Source organism: Xiphophorus maculatus, chromosome 21 (genome assembly GCF_002775205.1).
Source record: "Xiphophorus maculatus strain JP 163 A chromosome 21, X_maculatus-5.0-male, whole genome shotgun sequence".
Taxonomy (NCBI): domain Eukaryota; kingdom Metazoa; phylum Chordata; class Actinopteri; order Cyprinodontiformes; family Poeciliidae; genus Xiphophorus; species Xiphophorus maculatus.
In genome coordinates this window covers 6092492-6105790 of record NC_036463.1, presented here as the reverse complement: position 1 = coordinate 6105790, position 13299 = coordinate 6092492, and positions in this window count along the sequence as shown.

Here is a 13299-nt window from a genome sequence, read left to right as displayed (position 1 = left end):
CAGACAGAGACAGGGCAGAGGCCCTTTTCCTGGATGACACACTAAGTACTCCTTCATTACCAGGACGCAGAAACCATAACCCGGCTGTCAGACTGCTACCGCGGCCACCACTCTTCTGAACCTTGTCTCGGCAGGTCATGTCTGCCCAGGGGGATTATTTTCATGTTTTATGCCGCACACAATAGAACTGGTACTGGCGATGTAAAGAGGGGAGAAAAAACAAAAAAGAGGATGAATATATGTCTGAGTTTTTGTGGGGGCGTCCAATCCGGACTAATTACATCAAGCATGAGTCATTGATCTCTAATTAGTGGAATTGATGTATTTCAGTAGGAGGAACTGGCCTTATAACATTGGTCACAGCGTTCCTTTGAAATTACAGCAGAGCAGGATTCCTGCTGCTCATCTTCATGTACATATTTTTATCTAGCCATCTTTCAGCAGAACAGAAATTGAAATCTGCTGCCCACAAATGGCAGACGACCTGACTGAGTCACACAATCAGACTTTTACATCAGAGTCGCCGGGATGCACTAGGATTTGAGCTGTGTCCTACCTACATCTAAGATCACTCTAACTAGAAAAACTAGTTCTTTGTATTTGTTTTTTGCAACATCTCACACTTGGCTCAGTTAAGCTTCACACAATGGTGATTTATTTTTAAAAGAGGCACCTCGACTCCAGCAGGCTGCTGGAGCCAAGAGGCGCTCGGCCGTGAGCTTGTCTTGTTCTCTGAAATTTTTAGCAATATAGACTACCAGATGGTCATATTCTCAGGTCATATGCTTCATAAAGTCAGCACTGTTTTATCAGGGTACAAACATCTGCAATTTTTCTTGGAATACTTATGAACTATTGTCTGCTTCTCGATCTGTCCGTCTTGATGATGTTATGTGTTTAGATTTGCATTTACTTTTTGCACCTTTTACAAAGAAACAACACAACCATTTTATTTTTCCAAAAACCATACTGACTGCCAGAGAACAGTTTGTGTTTATCAATTAAATTATCCAAGCTGGAGCTGAAATGTTTTTTCTAAAATTTTAGAAAACTGTGGCAGTAGAGAGACAAGTCTGTTAGGTTAGGTTTGGGGAGATGTTGTCACGGACAACAATTTTGCTTAAAATCCTTTTCTGTATTATTTTTGGGTTCAATTACCAGCATAACCCATAATAGTTGATTTGAACAGAAATAAACACTTAAAATATATTACTCTGTGTAACAAATATACAAACTTGTGCTAACTTAGTGTTTTTTGATATCATTTATGTAATATATATGCTACAGCTAACAAGATTTTAGGTAGCATTTGTGCTTCTGAGAAAAGTACCTTCTTTGCTGTTGTTTTTCTAAAGCGACAGTTGAATTTAGCCATTTTTCAGTAGTTACATCCACCCTCAGGGATCACATAATGGCTCAAAGATGAATCTCTGCACCAACTGGCTTACCTTTGGATCTTACTTTGCCCCAAATGGGCAATGCACCAACTGGATGCTATTATGGTTTTTTAGCAACAGATGCACTGACTATTCCTGTGTGTTTATCCCCTCTCTACTCTTTTTTTCTTTGCAAACTGTAGTGAATGTTCACCACCAGACTACATTTGCAAGTTTTAAAGATACTCTACTTTATCTAATCTTAAAATTACTGTTCTATTAATGCAAGAAAACTATCTTACAAAACAACTAACCTAGTTTGCTTTCCACAATGTCAAAGATAGATTGCACGTTTATTCAGACGTTCATTCTGAACTGGTGCTATCCGATTCTCTTCGTTATGTCTTAAATCAGGGCTGCAATTTAAAACAAAATGCTGTCAAGCTGGGACATGTTCCTCAGTCACAGTAAAGTGACTTTAATAATTTATCTGTCCTGACAAACCTCCTCTGATCTCTGGAGTTCCTCTGGCAGATTTTATTTAGCAGCATCAGTTTTTCACTGGTGCGGCCGAACCTCCGGCTCCCGGAGTGTTTGCTTATTGTCACCCATATCCTTTTTGCAGATACTCCTTGACGGCTTCTGATTTGACTTGAAGGCAAAAAATTATGACATTACTTTAATAACTATTTGTGGTCATGGTGGCTTTGCTCCTGAACATTTTCTATAATGGGAGTAATGTGTAGATGGTGTCCCTCCGGCAGGACTGCCTCATTAAATGGCTGGAAACGAGTGACTGGCTGCAGGGGCGATGCATTATTGATGAGAGTGCCTGATTAATTGAAAATATCCTCAACACCAGGGGAGGGTGCGTGGTTGCGTGGACATGTCATGCATGTGTGTGGATAGAGTGAGTAGCTTCATTTTGTGCAAGCAACTTAATCAGTTGATGCGTGCAGTGCACAAATTTTTTCATTGGTATTCTATAGCGTCTCTGTCCAACATTTGCTGTAAATGCAGTCAAAACATGGAAGCTACAAACTGTTGTATTTATACAAACAGAGTACATGCTAGGATAATAATGTTAGGTAATCTGCAGAGTGTCAGTGTTGCACAGTTGGGAATGTATTTGTTGGGGGACTGGAGAGTATTGTTTGTCTCTATCAATGCTGGTCTCCTTGCACCTGTAATGTTGTCTGGGTGCTTTAAATAAAAAAATGAAGCTGTCAAGAGATGAGTAACTAGACAAAAATAAATCAGGAAAAACTAATCACCTGCAAAGAAGACCACAGAGTTTTACAAACGGTGTTTTTACACATCAACAGATAAACCCGAACACACATCTTCCTCAAATGAAACTCTCTAGTCTGATGAGATGCAAATAAATTATAATTACCTTTAAAGGGGGGAGGTCTTATGTATTTTCCAGGCACATAGCACCATTTTATAGAAAAATCAAGTAACTTGTAATGTCCAGTTGTTATAAAAATGCTGTACATATATATATATAAAAAACTTTGCATTGTAGCCATATTTAGTGCTGTGAAATTGGACTCTGTCCCTTTAAGAACCTCCTGCCATTTCCAACACTCCCCTTTCAGCATAATCACACCAATGCTTTTCCAAAATAAATGTAACTGTGCTGGTGACTTCAATATTCAGATTTTCAGCTTCATTGTGACGAGTCCATTGGACATTCAGAAGTTCTTTCTTCTTCCGATTATTTAACACACTAGATCAGATGGTCGTATTTGTATTCGTTAAAGGAAGCTCAACGTGTGTATCGTTCTTCTTACACCACAGCTCAGTAGTAGAAATGTATTTTTATGCACATAGTTCTCTTGAAGAGTTGAAAAGGTTCTTAAACCGAATGTCAGCTAATGAGTTGTGTAGTTCGTTTTGTTATTGTGTACAAAAACGGGACATGTTCTGAAGGCTAATTGGAGCTAATGCTAGCAGACTTCTACGTGTGGGTGTGTGTGTGTGTGTGTGTGTGTGTGTGTGTGTGTGTGTGTGTGTGTGTGTGTGTGCTAGCTGAGGGGACTAGAGAATGAATCTTGGAGAACAGAATGAATCTTCCTGTTGAATTTGAAAAAAAAAACCTCAACGTGTGTGTTACCACAGCATCACCCGTTGAGGGAAGAGAATTTCTTCATTACCCTCAGCCCATCCAAGGTTGCAGTGTAACACCTGCTTACTTCAATTTAAACAATGCCACATTTGTAAGTAAAATGTGTTGAGTTTGTGGCCTGAAATGTTTCAACTCCTCTATGTCAGTGAAGATTATATAGTTGTTATCTCTTATTTTGTGTCATTTATTGGATTAGGTGACTGAGATTAGAAGAAACATGACATTGGGGTTTAAAAAATAATTGAATTAACTAACAGGGCTCCAAGTAGTGTGTGGGAAAACCCCACATATATGGCAGTGCCTATCCATTGTGAAAGGACAGAGTTCCTGAATTTCATTTTGTCTAAATATAGGATTAAAAATACTAAACATCTTTGGAGATTTGTGAAAAGACTGATCCTGATTTGTTTGTTTAATATTTCGTTCTACTTTTAGATTTTAAGACTTTAAAATTATTTTCCCTTTAATCTTCCTTCACCTGGTTCTCAGACCCCTGAGTGCTTAAATCATAGCATGTAAGTTAACTACTGTTGGCCAATATAAATTAAAAATATTAAATGTTGAAGTACATCTTGGGTGCATTAGGTATTTTCTTTATCCATCTATCTGTGTGAATGTTACCTATATTTCATACAGCGATGGAACATTTTCTTTCCTCTCTATGAGCTCTTTACCGAATGTTACTGTGGCCTTTAAGCAGCCACACAGCATTTAAGCCAGTCTGTCCAATCATTAAGCTAAAGGCACATTTTTTTCGCTCTTTGCAGAAAACCTCCTGAATAAGCTGTTGGCCTTCTTGGCCTCTTATGACACATTCAGCCCAAAAAATCAAGCTTAGCTTCTGATTTGTGGTACAGTACCTCCATTATCTTGTTGCTTTCCTTTCCTTTGTCAACATGCAAATTTAGTCCATTTTCCTCGCTGAAGTTCCATTAAGACCCATCAAGGCCCGCTATCAGGAGTCTGTCTGAAGTCATGCCAGGAGAAATTACAAGCCCTGCTGGCAGCTGCCAATATGAAGTGACTTATGTATAAACCCACGTTAATTCGAAATTCATAAAGGCAGAATATATTACAGAGTGATTCACTTTTTAAAATGCTTGAAGGACATAAACTTGTTTTATCCCTTAGTCAGATGAAGCATTAACTGACTAAAGTGACTAAAACATGGGTGCATAGTTAAGACATAAATATTCTTCTATCCATTTAGGTTTTTTGCATAAAGAAAATCTTGCAGTCCTGAACACCAGCATTTCGTCTTTAGTTGATGAAATCAGCATATTTTAAACTGAGTGGAAGCAGAACCGTTGACTGCAAATAATTACCATGTGCGATTTTCTTCAATTGTCTTGTTCCATGGCAGTATGTCTAGCACAACGAGACGTGGAGTAGAGACTGCAGTCACAAATTGTTTAAGTTCATGTTAAAGGTTGGAGTCAGAAGCATTGCTGTGTCTCTTCCAGAGAAATAACAGTTAAAGAGTAAAAATATTATTGCAGAAACAACAAGCTCCTCTCCCTCTACTTCCACGACTGGAAACTGAGTTTGAGTGTGTGCTAATGAAGACAGCAATTTAACAAATTTACTTGCTGTGCAGAGATTTCAGGCCAACACCTCCCACACTGCTAAGGGTTTTCACCAGGAAGAGGTCTCGCTTACTTAAATTTATTTTGCTCATGAGAAAATCTGATAAACTAACATAAAAATGCTAAAGATAAATATATTTTACATTAAAACTTAAGGGATGCATATACTGACCAGATATTGAGTCTCAGAATTGCTGAGGGGTCATTAGAGTTTGATTTCCCATTCCTTATGTTTTTTTGTGGATTTGTAAAAGGCCTGAAACTCAAATATGGCCTTTTTTTTTACCCCTCCAGGGGGTCCTTTGTGGGCTCTAGTGTCCCTTATATGATAGTAGGCTGACAGGAAATGGGGAAGGAGAGGGGGGAAGACATGTGGCAAATGTCGTCGGGTCCGGGAGTTGAACCCGCGACGGCCGCGTCGAGGACTCAAGGCCTCCAAATACGGGTCGCGCTAACCACTACACCACCACGGCACGCCCAAATATGTCTTATATTGGTTTTCTTGCATGATTTTGATGGCTATCTGGTTCTTTTAGACCCAAAGTCAGAATCATGCCCACATTCTTTCCACAAAGCTGTGGTTGTTCCAAGAGCGAGTGAAATTCTGCCAGGGCCCCACCTTCTCACAGTTTTTTTGTGTTGCTCATGGAAAGAATTTCAGTTCACATCAGACTTTCTGGGATTGGAGTCAGTTTCTCCAAGAGTGTATTCACACCTGACACTTTAAGTCTGTTTTTAATGGACCAGAGTTGGTAAAAACCAGGCTCATATTCTTCACTTCACTTCGTACAAAGGCCGTTGACCATCGGCTATTAGAAATGACTGATTGCTGGAGTTGACTTTGTTGAAGTTTATAATTTTACCCAATAGCTAACATTTGGTCGTGACATTTTAATGCGCCAGTTCGATACTATGAAGCTTACCGGAAACTGCCAGCACTGTAAACAACCATAAACAAGTGATGAGCCAAATGAATCAGTTGTTAATGTTAACTCAGTATTTGGAAGTGAGGCTAACACGAACCAAACAGCTTTGTTCACTTACTCCGCTGCCATTTCAAAATTCCTCAATTCTAAGACTTTGCAGAAAATCAACATCATCATTCACAACTTCTTCTGTTTGCTGATTGACCCGGTTCAAATTCTACTGGCAAAATCCACTTCAGCGAGAGAAAGCCCAGACGGAGTACTAAAGGGAGATTGGAATGGCAAACAGAGCCTGAATACATTGAACATATTAATAAATCCAGTCAACATAAGTCATTCACCAAACCTTTTTTGTCACACATTGACATTGCAATGGCAGTTGGGTGTCAATATATTATGCAAACCTATAACAAGTGATTGTATTCTAACCTTTGGACCACCAGAAATATAATTAAAAAGAGTTTCAAAAGTTTGTGGGGAAGAGGAACCACCTCCAAAAGTGGGTCTGATTGTTTGGTCTGCACCAAGGTTCACTTGAGCATATTTACGCCTGCACAAAGGATTTTTACTAGCAGGGGAAACCAGAGAAGTATTTGACCTTTTTGATTGAACTTTTCTATCCATGTTGGCCTGTTCAAATAAAGATTTCAGTGACTATGATGCTCAGGGAGAGTAGTATTTGGGGTGGTCATTCTTTTTTGTAGTGTTCCAAAAAAGTAAGAGTAGGCAGAGGAAGATGTTGGTTAATTGGAACTAAAATTGGTATTACAACATACTAAAAAATTATATCACAGTTTTCTGTTGTCCTAGCCAAAGAAACTGGGTCTGATAGCCAATCCTCTTGGGTTCCCTCAACACAGCACTGGATCGGTTCATATTTGACCAAGGGCTGGGTATTCAAAATAATCCAAATTAGCAGTTTCAAAAGTTCCAGCTGGTTTGAGCTGGAACACTTCAGCTCAAAGCATCTCATTTTATGTTATAATCTCTTGGAAAATCACTTAAAACTGGCATAAATTTTCAGCAGATGCTCATTTGCCTTCACCCAGCAAGCCACGTTGCCAACATCTTGTTTGTATGTGTTTTTTCAACCGACACCTGATCTTTTTTTTCATCTCAAATACTGCATCTCACCCTTTTGTAGACCAAATAAAAAACCTCTCTCATCTAATAACCTTGTATGACATCCTTTCTCTTCTCCACACTGTGTTGTGTGATTAAGCTCAATGGGCTGTAACAGGTAAATTCAGACGTGCGTCTACAAAGACTGATAATCCTGTGGATTGCCTCTCTGTCCTTGACACGTGTGCCTTTTTTATGTTAAAAAATAAGCTTCAAGCATTTTGCAACTAGCAGCCACAAACTGTTGTGCTGTTGTGCATCTGCCTCCCAAATGACCCTTTCTCTTCTGAAGGCCACTGATTGCAGATAATAGGTTATTGCTGAGAAAATCAATCAGATTCCCCTTTAAAGATTGTCAGCGGGCATGTTTGTTTGCTGCCCGTAATCATGTTTACTCTGCTCAAACTGTGGTCATATTAAATGAGAATCGTGTCCGTATAGAAAGCCAACTGAATTAAATTTGCTCGCATTTGATCATCGGGTCACTAGATAAAGGCCATCAATATTTCTTATCCTAGATGTGCTTTCTTTCAAGGACTGCACACTGCTTTTTATTTCCATCCAAGTCAAGATGATCTTCATCTAATAGCTCTCACTTCCTATTTCAAATGAGAGCTGTGTAATTGGAAAATAATAACCCTCTGTGATGAATTAGAATCATTTTAAGGCCTTATAACCCGAAGGTGCACAATTCAGAAATTCATCTGAGCATTTGCTTCAGCTCCCCTTTGGTAATACACTCCTTCCCTCACATCCTGTGTAGGAATCGGAGTAACTGAAAATGAGATTTCTTGAGTTGGTGTTACTTTTGATGAAGGTTTGTCTGTCCTGGATAATTGCGGTCCCAACATTTGGCAGGTGCAAATGTCTGCAAAAACCCAGTTCGCTGTGTTTCCTTTGCTTGCCAAGCCAATTTATGGTAGACTTTCATTAGGATTATTGGCAGGGCTGTCAGGTTAATATTTGATGGAGAAGAGAAGGAGAAAAAAACTAAATGAGGTCATTTGCACTTTCATGAACATTCTCATTAGTAGAAGCCAATATTTTGCAGGTCACGGTTGAATAACATGCTGAATTATCAATATCAGTAGACAGAAACCAGTTTGTATTTCACAGCTACTGCAGACAGAGCATTCACAAAACGCACAAAATTTTTGGTTGCACTGATATAATTCTCTCAGTTTTCATTGTGAGGCGTTTGAGAGAGGTATCCACCAGAGATATGTCAGTGGTTCCTTTCAGGTTTCATGCTAGAGCTGATTCTGTTACAACTGTAGCGCTTAGCAATCCATCCATCCATCCATCAATATGAGATCAAGAAACATCCAATATGTCCCATTTCATCACTTCTGAGTCATCATTGCATTAATGACTACTTACTTTCTGTCTGATTCTGTTAGGTTGCATTTTGGTCTTTTGGTAGCCATGATTGATGAACATTCATCAGTTCCAATTACAGATTAAACAAACAAAGAAAGTAAATCAGTAAAACATGTTGCACTTTATCCTATTGAAATATTTTTATCTGTGCAGAAGTAATTAAAGATAGTCAGCTTAGTGAAGCAATTTATACTTAAACTGTCTTCTTTAGCATGATATCAAGAACAAGAATCTTTCAAGCTCAATCAATTTCCTTGTAAAAATATAACTGAATTGTGCGAAAAATAAATAGATGCATATGAATAGATTTGTTTTGAAAAGATAAATCACTGTTATGACTGCGTTTTTTTTTTTTTTTTTGCTAAAAGTACAGCTGCCTTGAGAAAAGAAACATTTTAAAGGCTGAATAAACCTGTGTTCAATCTATCATGTAGTACACATTAAATGCTATATTTTTTGTGTAAAGTCAAAAAGCAGATGTGATTATGTGGTTTGAAGCATCAATGTACTGAAAAGATTAAATTCAGTCTTCATTTATTCATTTCAACTTTTTGTTACAGTATATACTGCTCATTTTATGATGAGAGTGGTGAACTTTTCTGCTGAAAGTAGAAAAAAGTGACAGCATTGCAGGCAGTCACTGGAGCACCTGAAAATCAATCAAAAGTAGTGACTAAAGGTCACCAAGCAGAGAATGGCTGATAATGCTACTGAATAATAGACTCTTTTTCGAATTATTAAGGGCCTTGTTACGACTGCATTGGTCCACAGCATTCAGTTTATCTCTTCTGTTATTGCTCATGAATTGTGATTGATTTCAGTTGATGAAAGTCTAGATATTTAACATCTATCCTTTCCTTTTTAAATAACGTCTGTAATTTCTTTGATTCTATAATTACCTTTTTCAACTTTTCTAATGTTTTTCATTTGAACCTCTTTTGAGTGTCTTTGCCACCATCATAGCACTCTCTGGAAGAAGGAATGCTGTATTTCAATAGGATATCCCTGCTTACATAACAGGCTTTATATATTATATATATATATACAGTACAGACCAAAAGTTTGGACACACCTTTTAATTCAATGAGTTTCCTTTATTTTCATGACTATTGAAGGCATCAAAACTATGAATAACACATGTGGAAATATGCACTAAACAAAAAAGTGTAAAACAACTGAAAATACCCCGTATATTCTAGTTTCTTCAAAGTAACAACCTTTTGCTGTGATTACTGCTTTGCATTTGCACACACTCTGCATTTTCTTAATGAGCTTCAAGAGGTAGTCACCTGAAATGGTTTTCACTTCATAGGTGTGCCCTGTCAGGTTAATAAGTGGGATTTCTTGCCTTATAAATAGTCATGAAAATAAAGAAAACCCATTGAATTAGAAGGTGTGTCCAAACTTTTGGTCTGTACTGTATATGGGGCGTGGGGGTGGGGGTGTGTTTATATGTATGTGGAGAGAGAGAGAAAAGAATCTTTTTTCACCCTTAAACTTTTCTTTATTTGAAGTTCAGAGTCAAAATATTAGATCAAAGCTCCTCAACTCTCACTGTTGGATGATGTATATAGGCCACATGTTGCCGCTTCTTTCATAACTCTCCAACTTTGTGGCACCATGATGGTATAAAAGATAAATAAGTTAAATTACACAGATTAAAATGTAAACTGTTACAGTTTCATAGAATGACGACACCAAACATCATTAGTCTCTTTAAAGTTTAGTTTTTTTGTCTTGCTGTGCAACTTTAAATGGATCTGTATGCTGGAATTAGAACAAGTACACTTAGCAAATCAGAGTGTAGGAGGGCAATCTTATTTCACTCATCTAATCTTTTTAAAGCACAGAAAAAAAGATTTTGACCTTTGGAGTTGAGAAAATGAAAGGCTTCAGCATCCTCAAAGTAATGATAATAACATTTTTAATAAACACTTTTATATTAAATAATTTTGACAGCTTAGTGTATAGAAATGTACTCTGCATATATAATGGGTTGGGTTAGTTCTTTAACATTGTTTTTCTATTTAGTGAGAATAAACACTTCACTGCTCAGCCGAAGTAAAACATCTTTCTGCTTTAGGTATTAGAAAACCTCTACTGCATATTCCACTTTATATACTGGTAATAATTTTATTTTTCATTTAAGAAAAGAAATGCAGATCAAAGTGAAAGAGGCAACATTTATTTTATCGTAATGCACCTAAAGCAGTTGGTGTTTTAAAAGCTCTATTCCATTGGATTTCAGTTCTTTTGGGGGCTGTACATCACAGAAAAAATAAAATAAATTAAATTCACAGTCAGTCTTTCAAGTTCTTTCTAAAGAACTTTCAAAAGCATATATATGGAGTGACTTCTAAGTGACATTTTTTTGCATAATATGTCAGAAAATGGATCATAGAAGGAGCTACACAGAAGTAACACCGTTCACTTAATGGACTGTTCTTCAGCACCCAAAAGGTGTTTTTTTGCTGGTCTGAATGTCCATTTGTTTATCCATGCCAGATGCTGATGAGTTCATTAGAGCAACCCAAGTCATTCCTAAGCAATATAGTAACTAGTGGAGCTTGCTGAAATTAACCAATAAACTCCTCTGGAGGAAAGAATGACTGTTGTTAAATTGTTCACAGTGATGCATTTTGGCGGAGTAATTATGTTCCTGAAAGAAAATAATTCACCCCTCTGCATTCTGGCCAACCAGTCTATAATTATAGTCAAACTCAGGGCCTGTGATGCGTTAATCAGTCTGTGATACTGAACTGCTCGATTTGTAATTAAAGAAATAGGCAGGGTTTAAGCAATGACATATGAGGGAGGGTGTGGGGCAAGACTGTCGGGACCTTCAAATGCAGTAAGATATTATTCCTTTGAATTCCATAATTGTCAAGGAGATTGAATTTCGGAGCAAAACTGTGGAATTATGGGAATCAAAATGCAACTTTATGAATGAAACACGATGAGATTTAAAACATAAAACCAAGAAAATAACCAAAGCCAATTTTCATACATTCAGAAACAAATGTTTCTCTTTGGTGTGTCATAAGCAGAACTGATGTTAAGGTTATTTTTGTGTCTTAGTGAATTACAAGTAATGTTCCAATCTTTTGTTTGGTTTTATAGTAAAACCAACAACAAGAACAGAAATACATAGGGGTAAAGCTTGCTATATACAGCAGCACTACCAGTGGGATTATCCCACAGAGTCCCTGATGCTCAGCATGAAGATTATTACCAAGGTTGTTGTTCAGGCAACAGCAAAACAGAAGGACTCCCTGAGAGAATTCCTAGGAGTCATCCCCAGGCATCTCTGCTGTGCTTTAGTCATTATTCTACCGCTTCATCATCTCTGTGAAAGTACTAGTTTAGTCACAGGATGCCCATATTGGCCTCTCATTTATACAGTCGGCTATGGTTGAGCTCAACATCATTCAATCTGCAAGAAGAGTTGCTTGAGGAAGAGTCTCCGCCACTTGGAGCAGAAAACGCCATGTAATGAAAACACTCGACAGCTCGTTCTGTAGAGGTTGACGTCAATGTCAAAAGTCAGATCCTGTGACAGACGTGATTAAATATTTAAAAGTGTTGATGGTGCAACTTGAGTCTTCCTGTGCTGCTGGGATACAGTCGCTCTAAAGAGGGCTTGTGGACAAGAGCTGTTAATTTTCACGTCTCGCTTCTCATCACCCAGAGAGGAAACCAGGATCCTCAGAAAGTCAGACAAGTCAAAACTCATGCTTTGCTTAAAAAAAGTTGTTTTCTTTTAAGCCAAAAAATGATTGGGATTAGCCCACTTTTTTGCTTCTTGCTTTCTGCCAGATCTGTAAGTCACTTAGAAGACCCCTGCTATAAGAGCTCAAATGGCTCATACCCAAATCTAATGAGTCTTAAGAAGAGATGAAGTAGTTATTTTCATAAATGAACATAGAAGGAGGTAAAAAGTCATTCCTAAGATTTTGAAAAAGAGACATTCATTGTATTTTTGGCGTTATTCTGGGTTCTTTTGTTTCTTTCTGGATGAGTCATTGATGTACTCTATGATTAATGCTGTGATGCCAACCACTCCTGGAAAAGTTCACCACTATTTTATGATTTCTCCACTGGAGATTCTGACTTTCTGACTGAATTGGACTTTACTGACTTTGAATTTCTTCATATGGCAGCATAATGTGTTGCTTTTTGAGATCTTTTAGCATGCTTAATGATGTAAGACGAGGTCTATTTCGGTTATTTCTCGATTCTACTTGTCTGACAGTAATCAGACCCAGCTGTTTGCGTTTTGTTTGTTGTCGGTTACATAGGCAAAAAAATAAATAAATCACACAAACAACCCTGAAATACTGCAGGGGCTGGTTAGTTTAAACTATGCTCAGGCTCATTTTAAGTTTATGTTCATAATATTGAAACTTGAAGCTTCTCTTGCTTTGCCCCAGCTTATCTTTGTTTTTGGCTGTCTGTAGCATATGAGTCATTTGTCAGCAAGAATCCTTGTTTGACTGCATATGATGTCGGGTCGGACCAGGTGTTTCCCCCTCACACACTTCCAGACTCCAGTCTCTCCTTCTCTCACACTAACTTTTCCATTCGCTCTTCTTGCCGACTGAACTCCTTGTTTAGTCGGCAAGTTTAGTTCTTGCTGACTAAACAGACTGAGACTGATTTTCTTCGACTGAAAATGTAATGGTAATTTTATTTACATAGCAGATTATCAGCAACAAGGCAATACATAATGCTTTAAAGGAATGAAAAAGAAATACTAACAAAATAACAAACCAAAAGAA